Source organism: Lampetra planeri, chromosome 47 (assembly GCF_965212315.1).
Source record: "Lampetra planeri chromosome 47, kcLamPlan1.2.h2, whole genome shotgun sequence".
Lineage (NCBI taxonomy): Eukaryota > Metazoa > Chordata > Hyperoartia > Petromyzontiformes > Petromyzontidae > Lampetra > Lampetra planeri.
The window spans coordinates 576,206-599,656 of record NC_136153.1 but is presented as its reverse complement, the minus strand read 5'-3'; the positions used below and the strand labels follow the sequence as shown (position 1 = coordinate 599,656).

The 23,451-nt window shown below is 49.0% G+C and overlaps 1 protein-coding gene across 2 annotated transcripts in view; it reads left to right on the top strand.

Moving 5' to 3' along the window:
• The first annotated feature begins 816 nt into the window (after nucleotides 1–816).
• TULP4 (TUB like protein 4) overlaps nucleotides 817–23,451 on the top strand; it is a 52,538-nt gene continuing 29,903 nt past the window's right edge. For both annotated transcript variants that reach the window (XM_078615385.1, XM_078615384.1), the window contains exon 1: nucleotides 817–1,089. The gene's annotated coding sequence lies outside the window, so the exon portion shown is untranslated. The remainder of the gene's footprint in view (nucleotides 1,090–23,451) is intronic.

Below are 23,451 nucleotides of genomic sequence, written 5' to 3'. Positions count from 1 at the left end.
CACTCACCCCTCCTCACTCACACCTCACCCCTCCTCACTCACACCTCACCCCTCCTCACTCACCCCTCACTCACCCCTCACTCACACCTCACTCCTCACCCCTCACTCACCCTCTCCTCACTCACACCTCACTCACCCCTCCTCTCTCACCCCTCCTCACCCCTCCTCACTCACCCCTCACCCCTCCTCACCCCTCCTCACTCACACCTCACCCCTCCTCACTCACCCCTCCTCACCCCTCCTCACTCACACCTCACCCCTCCTCACCCCTCCTCACTCACTCCTCACTCACCCCTCCTCACTCACCCCTCACTCACCCCTCCTCACCCCTCCTGACTCACCCCTCACCCCTCCTCACCCCTCCTCACCCCTCCTCACTCACACCTCACTCACCCCTCCTCACTCACTCCTCACTCCCCTTCAGCGCGACCCCCGCCCTTCGCCCCCGCCCCGCCCGCTCCTCCAGGCCCGCCCCCTGCAAGGGCGCCTCCCCCCGCGCTCAGCTCGCGCATCCAGACGCCGCCACCCCCCCTCATGCAGGGTCCGGGGCCGCCGCGTCACCCCGGGCAGGGCGACGAGGAGGAGGAGACAGAGGCGCGGGGAGACGCCGAGAACAGAGACACGCGGACACAGGGCGAGACACGGGGCGGAGACACGGGGAGACGCAGGGAGACGTGGGGAGACGCGGGGATAGGGGGGCACCCTGAGAGAGACGCTGAGATTCTAGGAGACGGCAGGAGAGGAGGAGGGGGGGGTAAGGGGGGTGGTGGTAGAGGGGGTAGAGGGGTGGTGGTAGAGGGGTGAGGGGGGGTCCAGGAGGCGGGGGGAGACGCGGGCCTCGTCTCGTTGTCTCCGAGCCCCCGGGCCGCGGTTCTGCCCGCGCGGGGATCGCGGCCATGCGAGGAGGCGAGAGCCGGCATCCTCCATCCTCGCCTCCATCCTCGCCTCCATCTTCTCCTGCTGCTTCGTCGTCTCCCCGCCCATCGCCCTGGTGGTGTTCGCGTTTAGCGGGCGCGGTGGGGAAGACGAGGTGGAGGAGGTGGCCCTGCTCTGCGTGACCACGGCCCCGCACCGTCAGCCCGTCCAGAGGCGAGAGAGACACTCACCCCTCATCACACACACAGAGTCGACCCTTACAGTAGCGGTGAGACACTCACCCCTCATCTCAAACAGAGGGATGCGTTACACGTGACAGACCTCGGAGTGGTGTCAGGGCTAAGAGCGGTGTCAGGGCTAGGAGCGGTGTCAGGGCTAGGAGGGGTGTCAGGGCTAGGAGGGGTGTCAGGGCTAGGAGTCGTGTCAGTGCTAGGAGTCGTGTCAGGGCTAGGAGCGGTGTCAGGGCTAGGAGCAGTGTCAGGGCTAGGAGCAGTGTCAGGGCTAGGAGCGGTGTCAGAGCTAGGAGCGGTGTCAGGGCTAGGAGCGGTGTCAGGGCTAGGAGCGGGGTCAGGGCTAGGTGCGGTGTCAGGGCTAGGAGCGGTGTCAGGGCTAGGAGTCGTGCCAGGGCTAGGAGGGGTGTCAGGGCTAGGAGCGGTGTCAGGGCTAGGAGCGGTGTCAGGGTCAGGGCTAGGAGTTGTATGAGGGCTAGGATTAGGTTTAGGTTTGTAATGTCGGTCAGGGTTAAGCCAACCCTTAATTATGGGAGTTCAATCCAACTCATGTTCTACAGCACATCACACCGCCGTGTTTCTCATCATTGCAGTGTTTACTCGTGGCAGCACTGTTGGAGTTTGTGTGCACAATTCACGATTTTGATGCTCTCTGCCCATGCCAATAATCACTGCAGAGTCATTGACTCTAATTTACAGCAGCATCCTGTCTCTGTTGTCCCTGAGTCACCCAGCTTGGCCTTCTAACAGTAATCGCAGATCTCAGTGGGCTCTCTCCTGATGTTAAATGTAATGTTCATTTTGTTTAACCAGGTGATAACTCAAGAGACCAGGGTAGTAGTCTAATTTGCAAGAGTGACCTGCTCACCAAAAGTTACAACGGTTTTATATGAAGGACATGAGTTACTCTCCTGTATTATCAGCCAGGCTAGATTCTTCTTCTCAATAGGCTGCAATCACATTCATGTTTGTGAAGTCGCTCTCCCACACCGTGACCTCGAGTGTGGACGTTCCTATGCCGCTACCCAGAAAATGACCCACTCAGCCATGACCTCACGCTGACCTTTTGTGCCACCCCATGCACGACGTCCGTACTGGTGTCAGGCCACAGAGAATTCCTGCTGCTCAAATAAGCGTCTAGGTCATTGCTGCTCATCTCCTGTTCACGGCCCTGTTCAGTGGTGAAGTTCCACATTCCTGTGGTGGGGGCGAGTCTAATCCATTGGACGACTACTATTGACGTCCCCACAAAGTGGCACTTGTTTTATGAACCCCAGAGGAAGGGATGATGGTCTGTGTCAACCCCTCCAATCAGGATTTGAATTCGTAACCTTCCGATTGTGAGCCACTCACCCTACTGCCAAGCAGCCACCTGGCCAGTGTGTACTGGTGGCGTATGGTCCGATATTTACGTGGGATGCTGCATCACTCCAGAAGGCCGTGCGTATCAGTAGAGCACAGGCCAGTGCATGCCAGTGGAATCCCAGATGCAGCCCCGTGTCAGGGGCCTCTGCTCACGCTCGAGCATCGTACGCCCAGCAAGGCCAGAGGCTCATCAATGCACGTACAGTGTTGTTATGACGAAGACGGTCATCACACACAACACCGTTATCTTTGTGCAATTGGTGCTGCGCTTATTAGCATATGTGGGATGCTTCAGTGTACATCGTGTGTGTAAAGGATGTGTGCACGTGTACATCGCGTGTGTAAAGGATGTGTGCACGCTGCATCACGGTGAATGGAGCCTCTCTCCTGCCTTCTGAAAGCACCGAATCCTGTTCTTGTTGCACACCACGCGCTTACATTCCTTTTTATTCACTGCACCTCTGTAGATGAGGCACCGTGTCGGAGGGCTGTCGCCCAGTTAAATGCAGGATTTACTGTCCTTTGTCATCCCGTTCCTGTGGGCCGGTGAGTGTTGTATTCCCTGGGTTTCATCTGGGTTCTCCCGTTTTCTTCCCGTCCACAAACACTGCTTAGAATGCAATTGGATAAATAGGCTTCGTGCATGATCCTCAAGATTAAGAGTCCTGAGACTCAATGAGGATTCCTTGGATAAATACCAGCTGTATTTGTGTTGCCCAAATAAATTTTAACAATCTCCAGATATTTTAATTTTGCATGGACAAATATGTTTAAGAGTTGTTGCTGCCATGGTAATACGTTGTGTGTGTTTAATGCTCTTTTAAGTCTTCATTGTGAGTCGATGAATGGTAGACATTGCCTGTGAAATTTCACACCAGCCCCATGCCAGACGCCAGCATCTCATGAGCCAATCTCACTCCCTCCCTCCTCGCCTGCACGTCCCAGGCCAGACACTCCCACAGCCCAGGCAGGAAATCTATGCGAGGGACTGTGGCCTACTGGAGCTGTGAAAGCCATAAAACAATCACGGCGTGAGACTTGCGTGATGTGGAAAGGGGATTTCATTATTGGATCCCTGCCCATACTCGTCCCGGCGTCTCGCAATGCGACTGTTGCAGGTTTGGGACAGGGTGGCGGGAGCCACTGGTGTGTGACGGCTGCTGAGATGAGATGTGAATCCAGGCGCGGCGCCCGAGTCGGTCAACCGGTGCGGGTGGTGGCAGCAGCCCTCTGTGCACTCTCTCACTGTCCCTCGCCTCGTGCAGCTGGGAGATGAGCAAACGGTCATAAAACAACGCATTGCACCTGCTTCTGTTGCACAGTCAAGGGTGCTCAACCGGTGATGTCTAAGACCTTGCAGGAATGGTCGTTCGCCGTATGAAGATGAATACCGTTTTGGATGCCGTCGGAAGTTACCGGGTGGTTTCGGAGCTTTTGGCGGTCGGCGCGCGAGCCGCTGGGTCAGTCTGCGTTTTAAATCTGCATTACTTAATATATCTCATACCGATATGTGGCTGGCCTGCTTGCACTGTATCGCCGTAAATCACCCACTCGCATTGCGTGCACAAGGACAGTCCTGTGGCCATTGTGCTCCCTACTCGGCCAGTTCCCACAGCCAACGGCTCAATTCCTGCACACGCCTGGTGATTTCTAATGAAACCATAACCAGATAAAGCCCAGTAACATGATATGTCTCATTGTATTGGGCGTGGGTGTTCTGCTACAAATTCGACATTTAAGACCCCATAATATCATCATCATCTTCGTAATTGTTATTGTGGTGGAGCAGTAGCTCAGTGGTTCGCGCACTAGCTATGTTTGATTCCCAGTATCAGTGATGAGTGATATCTAAACCAATCCTCGTCACTGCCCCACTTCACCATCCCACGCTGATCAGCATGGTTACATGTGCTCAAACAACCCCTATGACTAACACGGCATGTTGGGGAGGCTTTTGTACAGCATCGGATTAATATTCATACAAATCTACATTATTGGTAAGAACGTGCTGCAATTTGCATATGTCCATGTGTGCAGTCTCAAATGCCATCCTGGTTTTACAGAAGTAGGTTTAACCATTTCAGAAAAGATATGAATGGGCTCTCATCAGGATAAATAGAGGATATTCAAAGAATACGACACTGCATGGGGAGACACACAGAGTCTGGATCAATCTCAACATGGGGTTTATTTGCCTTTCATGAGCAATGTTGTGGGCTTCAATTGTGAGACACAATAGTGGTCATGTGCCCCATTGAGTCACGAGTCTTCACTTAAGAAGAGTTGTTGCCCTGGAGATCGATATTCGGTCAACGGGTTGATGATGGCATTAGGTGGGATTTATCACTTAACAGAGTATGTCGTGTGAAGGCTGCCATCTTCTTGGAAAGCCAAATGGAGTTCCCAAGAAGTCACAACACCTCATGAAAGACCTGACGCAGCATATCCCTGACTTCGATCTTCCGCGAAGCACGTCCAGATCAACCATGGCAGATGCGGGTACTTGATGCACAAGTGCGAAAATAAAAATAAAAACATCTTCAGTGTGCAACTGTGGTCACCCATAAGAGCCCATGGAGCATATACCAACTCAGGAGACATCACCAAAGTAGTTATACATTCTGCTTCTCTTGATTCAAGTATCTGGCTTAACCCTCTCAATGTAAAATAACAGCTGTTGCTCTTAATCAACATCAGCTGTAGAAGAAGAATATTTTGAAGAGGAGAGTCTCAGCTAGGCGGTTAGGGGTAAGAAGTGGTCTCGTACTGTCGTATGGCTGATGTAGATGCAGAGCAACAACTACAATTGTCACATTCAGGTAGTCAAGCCAGATCACCTCCTCAGGAGCAGCGGAGTGTATCACTAATATCTCCATATTTATGGATCAAGCATTGTGTCGTTATAAGGCATTGCGTCATTATAAGTTATATGGTCTGTTCTGAATCACCACAGTCACACATTGGATAGTTTATAATTTTAAATGTGTGCATCTGCCACGGTTTGTACGGATGCTATTTAAGATGGACCGTGAGCTTTGTGGAAGATCAAACCCAGGGATCTTCTGCGTTGGGTCTTTCACGAGGTGTTTGAGTTCTTTTGAACTCCATTCAGCTCTCCAAGCTTCTTTGGGGTTGAACTCGCATTGATGATGGTTAAGCGCATGGGTCCAAAAGGGCTTATGTGACTTCAAGCGTTAATGAGGGACGTTATTGAGGTCCTGATGAATGGGAAGGCGACTGTTTTCCACAATTTGCAAGGTGTCCCAGAGGGTTTCAGCGTTGTGGCGGATGGGTGGGATAGAGATGTGGTGACATCCCGGGCAGCCAGGGTGTTGGGGTTGACTGGAGGGTTCCAGTGATGCACCGCATTGCAGTGTTCAGTTGGACATTAACAAGTTGAGTGGTGACTTCTTCTGGTCCATACTGGTGCACAGTACTTGGCTACAGAGTACATAAGGGTCATTTAACACAGGCTTTCACGACCAATATTATACATTTTTGAGGGTTTTTGGGTTTTTTTTTGGGTGAATATAAATGTGTCGTATAACCTACCACCACTCGACACAGCCAATGAGTAAGGTTTGTGACGTAACAAAACATGCCAATTAGTTTCGAGTTCAGCACACTGGTGTGTTGGAGGTAAACCCAGTCCTCGAATGGTAAATGTCATGGGTTTACTCTCCAACACATCGATGTGCTGAACTAATAACTCATTGGTATGTTTTGTTCACGTGACAAACCTCACTAATTGGCTGTGTCAGGTGGTGGCAGGTTTATTGACACATTTATAATTTTATGATCTAACCCAAAAAAAACTCTTATGGACATGGGCCATTATTGATGTCCGTAGTACTGGTGCTGAAACACCCCAGCTTGTTTGCCAGTTTTTGGACCAGGTTGACCCTTGTGTTGGACTTGACGGGTACCTTTTTCAGTTGGTCGTGAAAGTTTTTCGTACAGTCCATCTTCATTTCGAGATAAGTTGTGGGGTCGTATCGTACAGTGTTACTGCAGAAGGTCACTTTCAGAGTGTGCATGGCGCTACTATGATCAAGATGAAATGCAGTGACTGTTGCTTTGTGGAGATTTGGCTTGAGCCTCCATTTCCAGAAATATTCCCTCATGGTGTTTCGGTCTTGGTTCAGTGTGGATTTGTTGTCGTTGAAAGTGGCTGCTTGCGTTGCCAAGGCAAGGTAATCCGCATAAACAAGTTTGCATGACCCAGTTGGCGGCATGTCGCTCATATAGACATTGAAGTGCGTTGGCGCGAGTACTGAACCTTGTGACAATCCATTTTTGAGGAACCTGGGTGAGCTGGATTTGTCGCCCATATAGACACGCAGTCGCCTATTGCTCAGCATCGACAAATCAGGTGTATTGTTTTGAGGCAGGAGCTTCAACGTCATTGGCCTCGATGTGTATCAGAAGGGCCACAACTTGGTCAAAGCAGTTGCATTTGTGCCGGGGATCCCTGACTTTATAGGTTAGGAGTGATATTGGTCCATAGCTTCCCTGGTCGTTGGTTGGCTTGCCCGGTTTGGGTATGGCAATGACCATCGCCTCCCACCATACTTTTAGGGTACATCCTGTTTTCATGGTTTTGGGGTACAGTTTTGCCAGCCATTGGAGTCCCCTCGGGCCTAAGTGATGGAGAAATTCTGGGGGGGGGGGGGGGATAGATACCATCTCTGCCGGCAGCCTTGCTTTTTTAATTGCAGCCAGACCCTCCCTCACTTCATTTGTGCTGCTGGCGTTGGGGTCTTGTGAATAAATTGAGGCTATTTTCTGGTGTAATTGGCGATGGATCCTCACTTGATGTTTTTGTTGAGCGGGCCTTTTGTGTTCTCCACTAGTTTGGAGGCTTTAGAATTGGGCAGGACCCTTGCGGTCTAGTAGTCTTTTGAATAATCAGCACCCAGGCATCATATTAGGGCCTAGGCACGGCAGCTGGAGTGTGTGAAGTCTAGGTCTTCAATGCACTAAATCCACCGCTGACTTCCAGCTAAGTCGAAAGACTCTAGCAGGGCTTTTGCAACCTGTGGGCTCCCCGACTGGCTGTACTGTCGGAGCAGGTCCTGGTAATGTGCCTGAAGCAGGGAGGTGAGATGATGTGCTCTGCCTGCTGTGGCACAGGGAGGGATCATACAAACGGTCAAATTTGGCCTACATGCCCAGCCATCGCATGCCCAAGCGGCTGTTCGACCGGATAGAACGGATATATGGAGCTAAACGGGCGCACCACAGGCAAGAGAAATTATAGACTGATGTGGTACAGAAGGATGTGGAGTTGATTGGGCTTGCCGATTACTGGTACCAGCAGTGTCAAGATCAGCCTCTGTGGAGAAGGTTCGTGCAGGACCCTGCTGGGGAGTTGGAGGCAGTTGCCTCCAGCAACAATGGAGGGCAGAGGAGCGACATTCAGAACAACGAGCGGCATGCCAGCCGGCTAAAACGAAGAGAGTTGGCACATCTGCCAGGCATCTCAGTAGTCAACCCATGGCACCTGGGTCTGTTCCGTGACCTGCTGCCAGCGAACCTTCGACACTTCACATGGCCTCAAAGTGCACCTAGCATGGCACAAGCGCCATGGTGATGTCACCGCCACTTAGTGGTGAACGACGGTTGTTGTTATACACACGGTCCCTGGCAGAGAGAATGGCACAGATCATCATCCACGCTCCGGACAGCAGTGTGCTGTGAGACACAGCATCGCCACACCCCCCTCCCCCCACCCCCGGTAGACGGGAGGAGGAGGAGGCACCCGCAGTACAGAACAGAGAGGTTGTGCGCGACTACATATAACGAGCCTGTGACTACACGGCCCGCAATGCGCTTGTAAGATCTTGGAAACTAAGCAGAGTTCTCATTTGCAAGAGTGAGTGAGCTATGTCACCAATATGACAAAATAAATACATAAACACAAGTACATGCACTGCCAGAAAATATAAATCAGAGCAACAACAACCAAATGGAAATCAGAGAAAAATAAACTGCATGACAGAAGAGATAGAATACATTGCACAGACATGCATCAATGTTTAATTAAATTATTTCCCTGTGACAAAAGTTGTCCCATTTTGAGCCTGGATGGTGCTTGTATGGGTGACCACCTCGCATGCTAGCTAGGTTTTGTAGGCTGTGAAACTAATTGGTGGGCAGCAGAGGGCTGTACAGCAAAATCCATAGTTGTACTGCACCTGTATGCTCCCACATCTATGCTCCCTACCTTCACCAACCTTGGATTTATTTTGCAAAGTGATGTGTATGCACGCTAACATTTAGATCGGCGTTTAGCCAGGTGCCTATGTATTTACAACAACACGGCCGACACAGTGTGGAGAGGGCTTCATCCGGCAGTGGATTGTCAAACGGCTGTAAATTATTATGTATTACTTACAGCATACAACTTGTATATCCACTAACTTGTGTATGGCCCAGTTATCAGTGTGTGCACCCGCAGGGGACTGGGCACAATTATTAGTAAAATTCTTGTCATCTTCTGCTGATATCTGCTGAGAATTAGCTCCGTGTGCATTGCTAAAGTGTGATCTTGCTGTAGGGGGACCCTTTAACAACTGTGCTATTGTCATTTGTGATTTTCCATTGTTTCCTGGTAGAATAGCCCACATGTTGAACGTGAACATTATTACACCACCACCATCCAACACAGTCAAACAATGTTTCGCTTGACCCTGCGTCAAGCATCTTCAGGACAAGATTCAGGAAGTAAAAAAAAACGCGTCACCTGGCCCAGGTTCTTAAATAGGTGTCATGACATCACAAGAACAATCGGATTTAAACGAGATATTAAGCATTACAATACGTGTTTTCCTTCTTATTTATCTGTGTCAATAATTAACGTCATTAACACAGATCAACATCTGGCCCAAAGCAGATTTTGGACAGGTAATTTACCCGAAACACAATTTTAAATGTATCAGTGGTTCCTGGAAACCGACGAGCTAAGTGGGAATGACAGTTTTACAAACCCTCATATTACTCAATAACAGTCGTCTTGTTGCTTGGCCGGTTCCAGGGCAGCTATTAGTCACCCAAATGTGATCACATAACCCCGCCGAGGTCATGTGCCCTGTCGACCAATCACCTATCAAAACAATGTTGAACAAACTCTTCTTTTTCATTAGTTAGACAGAACTTAATCATTGTGCCATTGCTATAGCCATAGCTGCTCGTAGTAGATGTGGTTGCCAGTGACAATTCCCGGTGACCGTTGCCCAAACATTTTCATAACGTCTCCTGACCTCAACTTTCATTCCCGTTGCTAAGAAGGAGATTGTGAACGCCCACCTGAATGGATTGGGATAACGCGGTATCAATCCTCACGCATTAAACGGAGATTAATCATCATAACCAGAGTGAAAAAAACACACTAAATGCTTCCTGGCTGCCTGTCTGTCTGCTACGTGAAGCGGCTACATTTCGAATGTCGCGCGCTCGCGCACAAGCACACACACGCACTCACTGGACTTATCATGGCCCCGTTTCACTGTAACACTCATTAGCGGTATCTACCACAGGATGATTGTGCACTTTTGTGCGGTTAGGTGTGGCTGTGTGGTTCTTGTGCCTCCGTTCTTTTGGAAAATATTTAACTGCCATTATTTCCAGATTATGTTCTATCCGGCCTCGCGGAGCTACATGCAAGGAGTGTAATTATCCTTCTTCACGTTTTGTGCGTCTCACACTTCTGCGCCGCCGAGTCTTCTGCTGCAATGCCCTTGTGCCCACCACACGAACATTCGAGCGGGCATTGCCATAGTCATCACAGCTGTCAACGATGGTGAAATGTGCGTCCCTTGTTGCGAGCACGAGGCCATGGTGAAAGTCAATGTATCGCTGAGCCCAGCCTCCAGCTGTTGATGCTGGGGCCCTTCAATTTGTCTTGTGCGCAGTTTTTTTGCGTGTAGGGAGGGAGTGAGTTTCACACCGGTGTTTGTGTGATCCACCAACCCTTTGGTGCTGCCTCCACAGCAGGAAATGTTGAGTGCGGCACGGCCACCACGTGGACGCTGAAATTCGCGACACCGAGTGGTTTGCTCAGCACCAGAACGGATTTCTGGAACTGATGGGCCTTGCGGTGTCGCGTGCGCTGAACCGACGAATCATTTGGCGTTGAGTTTAACAAAGGGTTTTGCAGGAGGGAAAGTTTTCTGACACCTGCGCCACAATATTTCGTGCCGTTAAACAATTACATCATCGTGGATGATGCTTGTCCGGTCTGGTCGATGTGGATGGAATCTGCCAGGCCACTTCGCCTGAGCCAGAGCCACGGCACTTGGGACACATTTATTCACACGCTCGCACCTCGGCAAGGACGTTTCACGATCGGACAATTCTCACAATCGCACGGCGGTGTAACTTTCAGTCTTAGAATATGCACAAGGATGCGATTATTCAAATGGAGATCCAATGCGCTTCGAACACAATTGTGTATTTAGCAGGCTGGGTATTGCAGGATATCCAATGCCGGTGGCGTGATTCGTGAACTTTTTCGGAATTAAAACGGGATGCTCCGGTGCGGTGGTAGTGATAAATGCCTCATCGCGAGGGTACACATCGAATGCGTCGAACGCGAGTGCATTGCCCCCTAAATAGACTCCGCGACATCAGAAAGACTTTTCATAGCAACGCCTTTCTCTGCCTTTCTCCCTTCGCTCCAGTGAGGCCTCAGCCGATGGACATTATGTCATCCCTGACACTGGCGTTATCTATTCAATGTGTGTGCTATCGATGCCTCGTGGCCGGTGCGGCTTTCCCCTTATGAGAAATCTCTCGGGTGCGGCCCCTCCCCCCAGTGTTGGCCACGTTGCACTCGGAACGGCCCGTGTCAATGGCCCCGGCTCCTCGCGCGCTTGTGCAGGTGGCTGTTTGCCCATGAGGCCTCTCTTCTTGCGGCCAGTTATAGGACTCGTGGGGCACGCCGTTCAAGGGTTCCCCAGCGCCTTGTTGTGCACTCTAGATGAGCCGTGTGATGCGTGATTATGGGACCGGTTGTGGTGGCTTTGTGCCTTTTGACAGCAATTTTGATGGACCCGAATGCTTTTCTTGGGGTGGGCCATTTCCCGTACCCGTGCAGGACCCCTCACCTGAACCACTCGAGCACTTTCCAGCTAAGATTGGGAGTGGTAATATAATAGTCCATCCGTCGGTCTGTAGCGGGGTAGTCGCAACAACTTGTTTAAAGATGATACGACACGAATACAATTTTATTTAGAAAAGTTTGTGTTGCTATTATAAGGGGGCTTATCTTGTAGGCAACCAGGGAAATGTACCCAAGGGTTGACCAAAGCTTGCTGATAAATTTACATCCGTTTTCAGCCTCTTTAAATCCAATGGCAACAACATCACACACACACATCACGTGTCGTGACATCATCCCTTCGGTGCAAATGCCAACATCGTGACTGTCAGCCATGGGCACGGCGGCAGAGCAGTGGTAACCCTCGTGCCTCACAGCAAGAAGTGTCTAGGTTCGATTCCTGACACGGTCACCTTCCTGTCTGAGGTTTGTACGTTTTCCCCCTGTTCTGCGTAGGGTTTCCTCCGGGTTCTCCCATTCCCTTCCATGGATATAAATAAAGAAAAACACACACACCCGGTATTGACCAAAACATCCCGATGCTGAAAAGTTACTTGAGTTGCACACAGCAGCAATATTGCCTGCCTACTGCAGAAAACTTGGCAGTACTCTCCTGGAAAAAAAATTCCTGACACTCAGTGAGGCTTTCCCAGGTGAACAAGTGGCGAAATAATAATAATAATAACTGCCATTTCAAATATAAAGGGGAGGGTAAAATACGGAGACACATCAAATTTGTATGTCCAAACAAGGAGTTAGAGGTTCCGGGTACTGTGGTGGTGAGGAGATATTATATCCCTCGCCTGGAAAGCAGGAGCACCGGGTTTTGATCCTGACCCTGACGCACCTCTGATTAGCACTGTTGGCTACGTACGGTGCGAAAGAAGTTCAACATACATAAAATTTGGGCTTTGAGAAATCGCTGTTCTTGTGGTCACATGGATTTTTTGTCCCCGGGTTCTCTGACATTGTCCTCCATGTTTAGAAGCATGCGTTTAGACTATTTGGCTGGTACTATAAAATCCTATGTGTGATGATATGATCCACTTTGATGAGCTATCACGTGTGGGCAGGTCACTTCTGAAAAAGAGCTAGTAGCCCAGTGGGATTTAACTGCTAACTAAAATAGTTGAGTTTGCTTTTACTTGCGGGCACAAGTGTACACGTGCTGCTTATGTTTGGCGGTAATGTAATGCAGTGCATCGATTGCTTTTATCTGGCCCACAGTGGCTTCCAGTCCCCACCTCCAGGAGTGGTGAGCCACTGAGGGCGACGGCGTGGAACTGCGAGTTTCCTTGAAGGAGAAACCGTCGCTCAGCTCCCACCACCCCCTCCCCCAGTTGCGTTGACCGCAGCTGCGCCGGGGATTGAGTAACGTTACGTGAACGATAAACACCAAGTTACGTTTAACGTTTGGGTCCACCCGGTGTGTAAATGTATATCTGTGTACATTATTAAAAATCCTAAAGTATCTTATCCTGTCATGAATATGACTGTCTTGAGATGATGCGGCCGCATTTCAATTCCAAACGCTGTAAATCCTATATCGCTTTGTTTTCTCAAGCTGCCTTCATTCTCATCGTGAATTTCTCAGCATCGAGGCGGCAGCTGCGATTGCAGCTGTTCGACGGGGCGGGTGAGATCTTGACATCGGGATGCGGTCAAATCGTAGAGGACTGAGATTGAGGGCTACGGAAGATTGACTCCCTGTTTCTCAGTGACGGCTTCTCCCGATTAACTCGGCCTTTCCCAGGGGATTACCGTGCGCTGAGTCAGCGTGCCGGCATGGGCCACGGGGCTGAGCAGCTTGGCCCCGTGGTGTGCGCTGGCCCGGCCGTGTTCTTGCCACGTCCTTCACTGCCTCCTGCCTCAAGGCCGTGATGTACAAGGAACAATTTCCGGTGACAATCGTATATGGTAGTGGTTGCCAAGCCGCCCTCCATCGCAAAACAATCTTAAGTTTCCCAAATCTGGAAAAATCCAATCTTTTGCTCTCTCCTAGTGGGCAGGTGGTATGGCAACCTCCAATCACATCACGGAATTCAGGGCGGGTGACTTCCCGAGGTTGTTGTGCACACTGCACAGTCGACCATTGTCCACCGTGCAGTTTCTAACCAACTCTGCGTGCCGTGATCATGCTGCGCACGTTGGTCCGAATGCGCTGCTCGTGTTCTTGAGATACACTCAGTTGGTTACTCGCATCAATAATAATCTTCATCATCATCATTATTATTGGTGTACTTACATCAATAATAATAATCATCATTATTACATGCAGGCTCATGGAGTGAACAAAACTACAACTGAAACAGGAAACAAATCACAGAATATAAATAAGACGGTAAAAGAACGAGGCACAATAGAATCGCTTCACTCTGTATCTATCTTATCACTCCACTTATTTATCCAGGAAAGCCTCCACCAAGTCTCCAGGCTCTTTTTACTGTCATAGCACGGTTGGCTATGTACGGTGTGAAAGAAGTTCAAAATACTTACATACATTTTCAGGAGAGTCCTACTGTGTTTTTTGCAGTCGGAGAAAGCGATGTTGCTGCTGTGCGTGATCCCATATGAGTAACAATGAGAATGTTTCAGCAGTGATAAAGATACTATTATTTTTCTACCTACGTGACTTTATCGAAAGAACCAAAGAGTAAGGCAAATACCAGTTACATTTTTTTATTAACTACTCGTGGGAAGTACCTGGCGTTGCCCGGGGGGAAAAATATATTTCGAAAATTTCTTTAAAACATAACATTTGCGTACACAAATATAAAGCTATTGTGAAAGCCGGGCTTGCCATTTGTCTGTTAACAAAATTATAAGAGGTTTGCAGAAGTCCTGAATCAAAAAGTAATAGAAAGTTGCGGGTAAATAGTTGATTTAAAAGGTTTCCGAAAATTGTCGACCTCCCCCCCCCCCCCAAAATATTTTTACCCCCCCCCCCCCCGTAGGCATATATACCTACACACCCTACATACAATAGCGTGAGTAGTATTTAGTGACTTTGTGGTAGTATCTGGCTCTATAGTAATATCTGGCTCTACAGAAGCATCTACTGACTCTATAGTATCTATTGACTCTATAGTAGTATCTGCTAACTCTGTAGTTATATCTACTGACTGTACAGTAGTTATCTACTGAACACAGTAGTAGCTACTGACTGTATAGTAGTTACTACTGACTGTATAGTAGTTACTACTGACTGTAGTAGTTATTACTGACCGTAGTAGTATCTACTGATCGTAGTAGTATCTCCTAACCTTACAGTAGTATCTACCGACTCTATAGTTGTAACTACTAACTCTATAGTATTATTTGGTTCTTTCGGTAAAGTCACGTAGATAGAAAAATAATAAATAAATAAAGTTAATACATATACAAATTTTAACAAAAACCATGACGTTTCGATCACAACACAAGCGATCGTCTTCAGGAGGAAAGAGATTATTCACTTTATTTTTAAAAAAAATTATCTACGTGACTTTACCGAAAGAACCGAAGAATAAGAATTCCTGCAGTCATGAAAGTTTTAAATCAAAATGTAACTCTATCATAGTATCTGCTGACTCTATAGTGGTATCTGATCACTCTATAGCAGTATCTGCTGACTCTATATCAGTATCGTCCGACTCTATAGTTGTATCTACTGACTGCAGCAGTATATACTGAATGTCGTGGAATCTACTGACTGTAGTATTATCGACTGACTATAGTAGTATCTATCGACTCTATGGTAGTATCAACCGACTCTATAGTAGTAACTACTTGCTCTGCAGTAGTATCAAATTACTATAGTAGTGCCAACTGAATCTATAGTAGAATCTATTGACTGTATAGTAGTATCTACTGACTATAGTAGTAACTACTAACTCCATAGTAGTATCTGCTGACTCTATATAGCAGTATCTGCTGACTATAACAGTATCTGCTGACAATGGTCGTATCTACCGACTCTGCAGTAGTATATATTGACTATAGTAGTATCTGTAGTAGTATCTACTATGACTACAGTAGTATTTACTGACTATAGTAGTATCTACTATAACTACAGTAGTATATACTGACTATAGTAGTATCTACTATCACTACAGTAGTATATACGGACTGTATTGTAGTATCTACTGACTAGCAGTATTTACTGACCGTAGTGGTATCTACTGACTCAATAGTAGTATCTGCCGACTCTATAGTAGTGTAGTGGCATAACGCGCGGGGTTTTCAAAGAGCGGGTGCATTTGAGAGCGAGCAGGTGCAAGCGTCAGGACATAGATTAGACGCCGGAGAGGCGGCAGCAATTAGAGGAAGAAGCATTAATTAAGCGGGTGCATTTGGGGACAGGCAGGTGCGAGCATTGGAGCATGGGGTAGGCACTGGAGAGGCGTGAGATGGAGGCGATAAGAGAGAGAGCACGCGCATGAGGTGCCATAGAAGCGCCAGCTTCGTGGAGAGTAATTGAGGACCCCTAATGAGGAGAGATATATAAGGGAGTGTGCGGAGCAACACGAGGTGGTTGTTGGTTAGAGCTCAAGGGATGAAGAACACAAGAATCGGGGAGAAGACGCCTGGGATCTCGCCCTCTTCACCTCGTCTTCCCCAGCAGTGTTGGCTGATCCCCTGCTGGGGGAAAGGACGAGTATAGAGTGACAGGCTAGCTGAGTATAGAGTGACAGGCTAGCGGAGTATAGAGTGACTACTACAGATACTATAGTAGTATCTGTAGTAGTATCTACTATGACTACAGTAGTATTTACTGACTATAGTAGTATCTACTATAACTACAGTAGTATATACTGACTATAGTAGTATCTACTATCACTACAGTAGTATATACGGACTGTATTGTAGTATCTACTGACTAGCAGTATTTACTGACCGTAGTGGTATCTACTGACTCAATAGTAGTATCTGCCGACTCTATAGTAGTGTAGTGGCATAACGCGTGGGGTTTTCAAAGAGCGGGTGCATTTGAGAGCGAGCAGGTGCAAGCGTCAGGACATAGATTAGACGCCGGAGAGGCGGCAGCAATTAGAGGAAGAAGCATTAATTAAGCGGGTGCATTTGGGGACAGGCAGGTGCGAGCATTGGAGCATGGGGTAGACACTGGAGAGGCGTGAGATGGAGGCGATAAGAGAGAGAGCACGCGCATGAGGTGCCATAGAAGCGCCAGCTTCGTGGAGAGTAATTGAGGACCCCTAATGAGGAGAGATATATAAGGGAGTGTGCGGAGCAACACGAGGTGGTTGTTGGTTAGAGCTCAAGGGATGAAGAACACAAGAATCGGGGAGAAGACGCCTGGGATCTCGCCCTCTTCACCTCGTCTTCCCCAGCAGTGTTGGCTGATCCCCTGCTGGGGGAAAGGACGAGTATAGAGTGACAGGCTAGCTGAGTATAGAGTGACAGGCTAGCGGAGTATAGAGTGACAGGTTAGCGGAGTATAGAGTGAGAGAGATAGCAGAGTGGGGGAGTTCAGAACAAGGGTGTGTTGTGTTCGTGTAAGCATCCACCCTGGATGCGAGGTAATAAAGTGACACAGGAGAAAAGCTAAGAGTGTCTGTGTGAATACAACACTACAGTTGTATCAACCAACTCTATAGTAGTAAATACTGACTCTACAGTAGTCATATCTATTTTCTCTAAAGTAGTGTAGTGGATTCAACTGAGTCTCAGACGTACTTCTTGGAGGCATCACACATATTTATTAACACTGTAATGGGTTCCGGAGAGACTTGTAGAGGTAACTTCTTTATTACGATACAACACTCCAACAGTCCTGATACTCTGTTACAGCCTAGGGACACAGCCTAGGGACACAGCCTAGGGACACAGCCTAGGGACACAGCCTAGGGACACAGCCTAGAGACACAGCCTACTCCTAGCGTGCCTGACACTGGCTATGCTCTCGAGTCCTCCGGCTACAATTACCCAAGGGGAGGCTACCTGACCCGACCCAGCCAAGGTGCGGGTCTAGACTCTGCCTTCCTCAGAAATCGCCCTTTCAAGGACGTAGAGCCGGGAGTCTCAGAGTCCCACCACTGGCCCGCACAGCATCCCGGCCCTTACAAGGACAAGCGGGGCGAGGGGGTCCAGGGTCCTAAGCTGGCTGGTCTTGGGTCTTGAGCTGCGACTGGTCCCGATTGGCTGGGGAGGTCCCCTTTTATGCCCCTTTGCCCATCGAGGGGTGGCGTTGCGTGGGATCGTAGATCCCCCGTAGCCCCCCCCCCCTCATTGGTGGTGCCGAGGGGATTAGCTGTCTGGAGTCCCCATCGAGGGGTGGCGTTGTGTGGGATCATAGATCCCCCGCAGCCCCCCCCCCCCTCCTTGGCGGTATGGGGCACCCTTGCAGATGGACCTCGTCTACCACTGGCCAGTAAGCGTGGCCCATCTATGACACTACAACACCAACACATAACACAAAGGGGTTACTGTCCCTTACCAGATAACCTATGGTGGTGGACCACTAGGCTAACTACACTATATTCTTAGGTTTTCGGTAAAGTCACGTAGGTAAACATTTAAAATTAATAAAAGTAAAATAAAAACAAAATAAAAATCACGACGTTTCGGAGGCAACACAAGCTTCCGTCTTCAGGTGGAACCGTCACAGCACGATAGCTGTATCAATTAATTGAGAGATTACAAGAGATACTACCCTGTATATATACTGGTTGAGGGGGGGGGGGATGGGCCAGGAACGGCCCACTTTTTTAATATTATGGTAAGGTGCGGCTTGAGACTACGGCTAGTCTACATAACAAAGGACTGCGCCTTTATTATGGTTCAGTCCTTTGTTATGTAGACTAGCCGTAGTCTCAAGCCGCACCTTACCATAATAATAAAAAAGTGGGCCGTTCCTGGCCCATCCCCCCCCCCCTCAACCAGTATATATATGGGGTAGTATCTCTTGTAATCTCTCATTTACTTGATACAGCTATCGTGCTGTGACGGTTCCACCTGAAGACGGAAGCTTGTGTTGCCTCCAAAACGTCGTGATTTTTATTTTGTTTTTATTTTACTTTTATTAATTTAAATTTTTTACCTACGTGACTTTATCGAAAACCTAAGAATATGAATACTTGCAGTCACGAAAGCTTCAAATCTAGAACTAACTACACTAGTTACTGGGTGTAGCTACAACAGACAGGACACTATCTGGGGTCCTCGTCCATGTGTTGGTGACGTCTTCTTGGATGTAGATTGTAGATCGTAGATTTTCAGATGACAGCCACGCTGAACCCCGGTCCCTGTGTGGACCCGGTTTATATGCTGCTGGATCGTGGCTAGCCCCACCCTTGACCACGACCACCTTCGAGAAACCTCTTGTCGTTTCTCGACTCTTCCTGTAGGATCTCACCCTGACACTTGACCACCCCCAAGCCCCCACCTGGGGCCCTTGTAGATCTTACTGGTCACGTGCCTTCCAGGGTCAACCAGAGTGCCATGGCCTAGGGTAACCTCATCCCATGGCTGACACTCTCACACTCCCTCCTGTAGGAGTAAGCACTACACGCCATGCGTGGTGCCACTGCGCTATCCCAGCGTTCACTGAGCCCCCTCTAGGGCTGGTACTACACCCACCTATTCGGTGTCCGCGATGACAATGCATCGCACGCCCTGCCTCGCTAGAGCCGGCATTACACAGTGACATACACGATGTCGCTACATACGTGATGTCGGCGATGCGAGTACATCGCACGCCGTGCCCCTCTAGGGCCGGCACCACACAGTAACATCCGCGATGTTACTACAGTAGTATCAACTGAATATAGTAGTAACTATTAACTTTATTGTCGTATCTGCTGTCTATAGCAGTATCTGCTGACTCTAAAGCAGTATCTACTGACTATAGTCGTATATACCGACTCTACAGCAGTATATACTAACTATAGTGGTATCTACTGACTGTAGTATTATATACCGACTCTATAGTAGTATATACTGACTACAGTAGTAACTACTGACTCTACAGTAGTATCTACTGAATCTATAGTGGTATCTATTTACTCTATAGTAGTATCTGCTGATTATAGTAGTAACTACTAACTCTATAGTAGTATCTACTGACTATAGCAGTGTCTGCTTACTCTATAGCAGTATCTACTGACTACAGTAGCATCTACCGACTTTGCAGTATTATCTCCCGACTTTACAGTGGTGTCTCCCGACTCTATAGGCGTGTCTATCGACTCTACAGTAGTATGTACCGACTCTATAGTCATAACTACTGACTCTATAGTAGTATCTAGTGAATTTACAGTAGTTTCTACTGACTATAGTAGTATCTACCAACTTGATAGCAGTATCTACAATCACTACAGTTGTATATACTGACTATAGTAGTATCTACTATCACTACATTAGTATCTACTTACTGTAGTAGTATACTATCACTACAGTAGTATATACTGACTGTAGTAGTATTTGTAGTAGTATCTACTATCACTGCAGTAGTATATACTGACTGTAGTAGTATACTATCACTACAGTAGTATATACTGACTGTAGTAGTATCTACTATCACTACAGTAGTATATACTGACTGTAGTAGTATCTACTATCACTACAGTAGTATATATTGACTATAGTAGTATCTATACTAACTCTACAGTAGTATCTACCGACTTTATAATATAATTTATCGATTCTATAATACAATACTCTGTGGTTCTTTCGGTAAAGTCACGTAGATAGAAAATTAATAGATCACGACATTTCGATCGCAACACAAGCAACCGCCATCAGGGGAAACAAACACAGCAGGAGAACTGCTGACGTATGAGAAAAAGCTGCTGCAACAAGAGTTTATATAAGCTTTTGGTGGGTCCAACCCAAGGGTAAGTGGGCAGAGCTAGAGAAGGAATTTGTACGTAAATGTAAGAGATTAGCATGTCAATGTGAGACGGCTCCAGCAACCGGGGTGTGCCAATGAGAAGATTAGCATGTCAATGTCAGGGAGCCGGGCAAAACGAAACCCGCAAGAGCAAGAGATACACATGGAGAGAGAGAGACACACACACAAAGAGACACACACAGAGAGACAACCCACAAACAGAGAGGGACATCCACATAGAGAGAGCGCGAAGTACCCGGCGTTGCCCAGGCAAAAAATACATACACATCGACTTACACACACACAGACATCGACCCACACACATACAAACACATCGACTAACACACTCGCACACATATGGACTCACACACAGACATCGACTTTAGACACACACACAAAAAACAAAGATCCCCTATATAGCCTTAACAGACTTTAGGGGCAAGTGCTGTTAGCGAGCACCTATGAAGAACGGAATGGTACACGAGGGGGTGGGTGGCCAGCACCATGCCCGACCGCCTTTGTCTCCCTAGTGGAGATGTTTTTACACACCGCACCAGGTACTAATTTGAGGCTGAGTCGACGTAGGGGAGGCCCGGGACCGGTTCAGATAATCGTCACTGGTGTTGGCCGTGAGCGGGAATCGAACCCGTGTTGCCGGGTTCATATCGCAGCATGCTAACCGCTACACTATCGCTCCCCCATTAGACACACACACATGGAGTTGCACACATCGACTTGCACACACACAGCGACTCACACACATCGACTCACACACACACACATGGACTCACACACACATCGACGTATGCACACGCACATCGACTCACACCCATCGACTCAGTCACACACACATCGATTTGCACACACACACATCTACTTACACACACAAATTGCCTCGCACACACACATCGACTTACAAAACATACACATCGACTTATGCGCACACATCGACTTACACACACAAACACATGGACTCTGAGACACACACATTGACTCACACACAACAAAGATCCCCTATATAGCCTTAACAGACTGTAGGGGCAAGTGCTGTTAGCGAGCACCTATGAAGGCCAGAACGGTACACGAGGGGGTGGGTGGCCAGCGCCACGCCCGACCGCCTTTGTCTCCCTAGTGGTGATGTTTACACACTGGACCAGGTACTAATTTGAGGCTGAGTCGACCTAGGGGAGGCCCAGGACCGGTTCAGATAATCGTCACTGGTGTTTGCCGTGAGCGAGAATCGAACCCGGGTCGCCAGGTTTGTAGTGCAGCGCGCTAACCGCTACACTACCGCTCCCCTCACACACACATCGACTGACACACACATCGACTCACACACACATCGACTCGCACACACATATGGACTTACGCACACTTCAACTTACGCACACACTTCGACTTACACACACACATACACATCGACACACATGCACATACATCGCCCCACACACAGACTCATCGACTTGCACAACAACAACCGCCATTCGCCACTAAGTGGCGGTGACGTCACCACGACGCTTGTGCCAGGCCATGTGCACCCTGAGGCCACGTGAAGTGTCGAACGCCCGCTGGCAGGAGGTCACGGGGCAGACCCAGGTGCCACGGGTCGACTGACCGAGATGACCGAGACGAGTGGCTGATGCACCACCTGTGCCCCCTACTGTGCCAACTTGCTGTGCTTTAGCCACCCAGCGCTCCGCTCGTTGTTGTGAGCGTCGCTCCTCCGCCCTCCGTTGTTGTTGGAGGGCGACTGCCTCCAACTGCCCAGTAGCGTCCTTCACGAGCCTCCTCCACTGAGGCCGATCTTGACACCGCTGGTACCAGTCATCGGCAAGTCCACTCAGCTCCACGTCCTCCTGTACCACATCACTCCATCTCTTCTCTAGCCCGTGCCGCGCCCGTTTAGCCCCCTCGATCCGGCCGAACAAAAGCTGTTTAGGCATGCGGTGGCTGGGCATGCGGGCTACATGACCCAGCCAACGCAGCCTTGCCTGCCGGAGGAGCTCACTGATAGGACTTTGCCCAGATCTTTCAAGGACTTGTGAGCTCCTCACACAATCCAGCCTGGTTAAACCCAGGATGGATCGTAGGCAGGCCAGCCTAAATGTTTCCAACCGGCGAAGATGCTCCACTAGGGGGGTCCACGTTTCGCAAGCGTAGAGAAGGGAGGGAATGACCGTGGCCGAGAAGACCTGAAGCTTCGTGCGGAGCGACAGACCAGGTAGCTTCCACACAGCGTTACGCAACCGATGAAAAGATATTGCCGCTCGACTGATTCGGAGTGAGACCTCTGCTGATAAACTGGAGCCGGTCATAAGCACACTGCCCAGGTATGGGAAACTCTCCACTCTCTCCACAACTGCCCCATCACCGATTGGGAGTTGTGGGGGTGGAGTGCCAGATGGTACAAAATACCCAGGCAGGTGCTTAGTTTTGGTGGGGCTGATGGTAAGGCCCCACCTCTTAGTGGCACGCTCCAGTCTCAGCAGCAGCGTCTCCAACTCCTCTTCTGAATGAGCAGCTATTACCAAATCATCGGCATACATAACGTGGTTGACCAATAGGGAGCCATCCCTTGATCGCACCCGGGCGTCGATCAGCCTCCCATTATATCTGTACCAAATGGTAATTCCCCCGGTACAGCTATTGAAGGCTTCACGAACTACGCAGTCGAAATAGATGTTAAATAATGTGGGAGCCAGAGGACATCCCTGTCGCACCCCAAGGTGTACAGGGAAAGGCTCCGACTCCCGGCCACGTAGTTTTACCCGGGCCCGCTCACCATCATGAAGGTCCTTAATGATCGTGAGCAGAGGGTCAGGGACTCCGAAAGCACGAAGAACAACCCAGAGCCCAGTCCGACTGATGGTATCATAGGCCTTGACCAGGTCAATAAAGCAGAGATGTAGGTCTTTTTGGAATTCCCTACACCTCTGCTGTAGCAGACGGACAGAAAATATGGCATCTGTGCAGGACCGCCCTTTCCTGAAACCGCATTGGGGCTCCGCAAGCCTCTCCTCAGCGTGCCTAGCAAGGCGATGTTGAATAAT